The sequence below is a fragment of the Octopus bimaculoides genome, unplaced genomic scaffold (assembly GCF_046866305.1).
Source record: "Octopus bimaculoides isolate indiv1 unplaced genomic scaffold, ASM4686630v1 contig40, whole genome shotgun sequence".
Classification (NCBI taxonomy): Eukaryota; Metazoa; Mollusca; class Cephalopoda; order Octopoda; family Octopodidae; genus Octopus; species Octopus bimaculoides.
The window spans coordinates 285,001-290,000 of NW_028315290.1; the positions used below are offsets into that span (position 1 = coordinate 285,001).

The window sequence follows — 5,000 nt, forward strand, 5'->3', positions numbered from 1 at the left end:
TTCCTGGCGTCGGCCGGCCAACATCGCCGTCGTCGTCGCCTCCTCCTCGCCTTTCCGGCGCCATCCAGCCGGTTTCGTAAGCCGCGGCCGGGCCCCCTCGCAATCGTCGGCCCTCTAACAGTGCAGCCTCAGCCTCAGCCGAGCAACGAGCAACAAGCAACGAGCAAGTAGCAGCGGTGAACGAGGACTGCAAATCGTTTCCGCTGTCGTTGTGCTTCCTTCTCGTTCTCTCTCTGGCAGCTGCCGACCGCGCAGTTTTCACCCAGCCTGCGTCCGCCCGAATACAGTGCGCTAGGCCGACGGTGCTGCACGCTTTGCGGCTCCACGAACATCAATATCTCTCTCGTCTTCCTTCCTGGCGTCGGCCGGCCAACATCGCCGTCGTCGTCGCCTCCTCCTCGCCTTTCCGGCGCCATCCAGCCGGTTTCGTAAGCCGCGGCCGGGCCCCCTCGCAATCGTCGGCCCTCTAACAGTGCAGCCTCAGCCTCAGCCGAGCAACGAGCAAGTAGAAGCGGCGGCGTCATCAGCGGTGAACGAAGCCCGCAAGTCGTTATGCTTCCTTCTCGTTCTCTCTCTGGCAGCTGCCGACCGCGCAGTTTTCACCCAGCCTGCGTCCGCCCGAATACAGTGCGCTAGGCCGACGGTGCTGCACGCTTTGCGGCTCCACGAACATCAATATCTCTCTCGTCTTCCTTCCTGGCGTCGGCCGGCCAACATCGCCGTCGTCGTCGCCTCCTCCTCGCCTTTCCGGCGCCATCCAGCCGGTTTCGTAAGCCGCGGCCGGGCCCCCTCGCAATCGTCGGCCCTCTAACAGTGCAGCCTCAGCCTCAGCCGAGCAACGAGCAAGTAGAAGCGGCGGCGTCATCAGCGGTGAACGAAGCCCGCAAGTCGTTATGCTTCCTTCTCGTTCTCTCTCTGGCAGCTGCCGACCGCGCAGTTTTCACCCAGCCTGCGTCCGCCCGAATACAGTGCGCTAGGCCGACGGTGCTGCACGCTTTGCGGCTCCACGAACATCAATATCTCTCTCGTCTTCCTTCCTGGCGTCGGCCGGCCAACATCGCCGTCGTCGTCGCCTCCTCCTCGCCTTTCCGGCGCCATCCAGCCGGTTTCGTAAGCCGCGGCCGGGCCCCCTCGCAATCGTCGGCCCTCTAACAGTGCAGCCTCAGCCGAGCAACGAGCAAGTAGAAGCGGCGGCGTCATCAGCGGTGAACGAAGCCCGCAAGTCGTTATGCTTCCTTCTCGTTCTCTCTCTGGCAGCTGCCGACCGCGCAGTTTTCACCCAGCCTGCGTCCGCCCGAATACAGTGCGCTAGGCCGACGGTGCTGCACGCTTTGCGGCTCCACGAACATCAATATCTCTCTCGTCTTCCTTCCTGGCGTCGGCCGGCCAACATCGCCGTCGTCGTCGCCTCCTCCTCGCCTTTCCGGCGCCATCCAGCCGGTTTCGTAAGCCGCGGCCGGGCCCCCTCGCAATCGTCGGCCCTCTAACAGTGCAGCCTCAGCCTCAGCCGAGCAACGAGCAACAAGCAACGAGCAAGTAGCAGCGGTGAACGAGGACTGCAAATCGTTTCCGCTGTCGTTGTGCTTCCTTCTCGTTCTCTCTCTGGCAGCTGCCGACCGCGCAGTTTTCACCCAGCCTGCGTCCGCCCGAATACAGTGCGCTAGGCCGACGGTGCTGCACGCTTTGCGGCTCCACGAACATCAATATCTCTCTCGTCTTCCTTCCTGGCGTCGGCCGGCCAACATCGCCGTCGTCGTCGCCTCCTCCTCGCCTTTCCGGCGCCATCCAGCCGGTTTCGTAAGCCGCGGCCGGGCCCCCTCGCAATCGTCGGCCCTCTAACAGTGCAGCCTCAGCCTCAGCCGAGCAACGAGCAAGTAGAAGCGGCGGCGTCATCAGCGGTGAACGAAGCCCGCAAGTCGTTATGCTTCCTTCTCGTTCTCTCTCTGGCAGCTGCCGACCGCGCAGTTTTCACCCAGCCTGCGTCCGCCCGAATACAGTGCGCTAGGCCGACGGTGCTGCACGCTTTGCGGCTCCACGAACATCAATATCTCTCTCGTCTTCCTTCCTGGCGTCGGCCGGCCAACATCGCCGTCGTCGTCGCCTCCTCCTCGCCTTTCCGGCGCCATCCAGCCGGTTTCGTAAGCCGCGGCCGGGCCCCCTCGCAATCGTCGGCCCTCTAACAGTGCAGCCTCAGCCTCAGCCGAGCAACGAGCAAGTAGAAGCGGCGGCGTCATCAGCGGTGAACGAAGCCCGCAAGTCGTTATGCTTCCTTCTCGTTCTCTCTCTGGCAGCTGCCGACCGCGCAGTTTTCACCCAGCCTGCGTCCGCCCGAATACAGTGCGCTAGGCCGACGGTGCTGCACGCTTTGCGGCTCCACGAACATCAATATCTCTCTCGTCTTCCTTCCTGGCGTCGGCCGGCCAACATCGCCGTCGTCGTCGTCGTCGCCTCCTCCTCGCCTTTCCGGCGCCATCCAGCCGGTTTCGTAAGCCGCGGCCGGGCCCCCTCGCAATCGTCGGCCCTCTAACAGTGCAGCCTCAGCCTCAGCCGAGCAACGAGCAAGTAGAAGCGGCGGCGTCATCAGCGGTGAACGAAGCCCGCAAGTCGTTATGCTTCCTTCTCGTTCTCTCTCTGGCAGCTGCCGACCGCGCAGTTTTCACCCAGCCTGCGTCCGCCCGAATACAGTGCGCTAGGCCGACGGTGCTGCACGCTTTGCGGCTCCACGAACATCAATATCTCTCTCGTCTTCCTTCCTGGCGTCGGCCGGCCAACATCGCCGTCGTCGTCGCCTCCTCCTCGCCTTTCCGGCGCCATCCAGCCGGTTTCGTAAGCCGCGGCCGGGCCCCCTCGCAATCGTCGGCCCTCTAACAGTGCAGCCTCAGCCTCAGCCGAGCAACGAGCAAGTAGAAGCGGCGGCGTCATCAGCGGTGAACGAAGCCCGCAAGTCGTTATGCTTCCTTCTCGTTCTCTCTCTGGCAGCTGCCGACCGCGCAGTTTTCACCCAGCCTGCGTCCGCCCGAATACAGTGCGCTAGGCCGACGGTGCTGCACGCTTTGCGGCTCCACGAACATCAATATCTCTCTCGTCTTCCTTCCTTTCCTCGCCTCTGCGTCGGCCAGCATCAGCAGTGCTGGTAGGCGTAGTAGTAGTAGTAGTAGCAAATACCGAAACCCTGGACGGGGGATCACTCGGCTCGTCCGTCGATGAAGAGCGCGGCTATCCGCGTGAACTGATGCGAATTGCAGGACTCAGTGAACATCGACACCTCGAACGCACATTGCGGCCCCGGGATCCCATCGTCCCGGGGCCCCGTCCGGTCGAGAGGCGGTCACGACACGAAAAAGCCGTCCGCCGTTGCAGCAGCAGCAGCGGCGGGGAGTCGGGAGTCGCAGGAAAGGGCGCGCGCCGTGGAAGCGGGCGGGCAGCGTGAACAGCTCGCCTTTCGTTCTCGCTACTGCTTCTGCTTCCGGCACGACTAGCGAGCGCGCGCCGCTCGATCCTCCGTCTCCCGCAATGCCAGACCGTCATCGCTGCGACACCTGCCACGGAGCGGCCGACATGTGCAGTAGCAGCAGGGAACGCACCGTCCGCCGTTCGTGCGCACTCTTCTGCCTGCCGCCCTCGCCGTCGTTGCCTCCTCGTATTACTCCGTGGCTGCCGCCGCCGCCGCCGCCGCCGCCGCAGCCGTCTGCATCTTCGGTCGGTGTTCGCTCTGTGGATCTCGTTTGCGAGCGTTCGTGCAGGCCATCGAAGACGACGACGACGACGACGACGACGACGACGACGACGACGAATCGAATGCGGTTTGCCGCAGCGACGACTTTTTATTTTTTTCTAAGCTGCCCTCGACTCGGACGAGACTACCCGCCGAACTTAAGCATATCGCTAAGCGGAGGAAAAGAAACCAACCGGGATTCCCTAAGTAACGGCGAGTGAACCGGGAGAAGCCCAACGCCGAATCTCGTCGGCCGCGCCGGTCGTCGAGAGCTGTGGCGCAAGGGTCGTACACGGTCGATCGTTTCGCCCGGCTAGGTTCGGAGTCCCCTCGATCGGGGCTGCCCAGAGCGGGTGCCAGGCCCATTCGGAGCCGGCGGCGATCGGCGGTGTTTCTTTTCGGCCCGAGAGTCGGGTTGCTTGGGAACGCAGCCCAAAGCGGGTGGTAAGCTCCATCCAAGGCTAAATACGGGGACGAGTCCGATAGCCGACAAGTACCGCGAGGGAAAGTTGAAAAGAACTTTGGAGAGAGAGTTCAAGAGACCGTGAAACCGCCCAGGGGTAAACGGGTAGGACCGCTCACCGCGATCGCGAGGGGACTCAGTCCGCTGCCACTTTCACCCCCGCCTCCTAAGGCGCCGTCGTCGCCGACGAACGCGTCGGTGGCGGCCGCTCGTTTCCGCGGGCGGTCGTCTGCCGCCTCGTCGGCGCTCGATTTCCGTGGCGCCGGCATCGGACGCACTTCCCCTCCGATCCGTCGTCGCGACCCGTTCCCGTCGGGCCGGTAGGCGCGCGGCGTCCGCAGGTCGCAGACGAGCGCCTCGGCGTCCGGAACCCGTTCACGCGGGGACCGACCGGCGTCGGGATCCACGCGCTTCTCTCGACCGGGCCCGTCGCTCCACGAAAGCGCAGGCACGGCTAACCGACGGAGACGGGCTAACGCACCTCGCCCTCAGCACTCACGACGCAGCGAGTCGCGAAAGCGACGCGGCCGCCCGCCTGCTCCTTCTTCTTCTACTACTTCTTCTACTTGCTCCTCGTCTTTGCGCGTGGTGCTACAGCAGCAGGAGCGGTGGTTGTTGGAGGAGTCGGCGGGATCGCCCGAAAAGCCGCCCGCTGCTGCCGGTCAGCGACGAGCATCGGCAACCTACCCGACCCGTCTTGAAACACGGACCGAGGAGTCCCAGTCGACTGCGAGTCGTTGGAGCCTTTCACTTTGCGAACTCCGACGGCACAGCGAAAGCGAGAACGTGACACGTCGCCGCTCGGGGGAAGGGAGTTGGGCC

The 5,000-nt window shown here is 64.1% G+C and overlaps 2 non-coding genes across 2 annotated transcripts in view; both read left to right on the forward strand.

The window, feature by feature from the left end:
- The first annotated feature begins 3,168 nt into the window (after nt 1-3,168).
- Nucleotides 3,169-3,327, forward strand: LOC149129321 (5.8S ribosomal RNA). The gene has a single exon (XR_016240026.1). It is a non-coding gene; the product is annotated as a 5.8S ribosomal RNA (ribosomal RNA).
- Nucleotides 3,328-3,840: 513 nt separating this feature from the next.
- LOC149129322 (large subunit ribosomal RNA) overlaps nt 3,841-5,000 on the forward strand; it is a 5,189-nt gene continuing 4,029 nt past the window's right edge. The window contains exon 1 of the ribosomal RNA XR_016240030.1: nt 3,841-5,000. This exon is cut by the window's right edge and continues 4,029 nt beyond it. This is a non-coding gene — a ribosomal RNA (large subunit ribosomal RNA).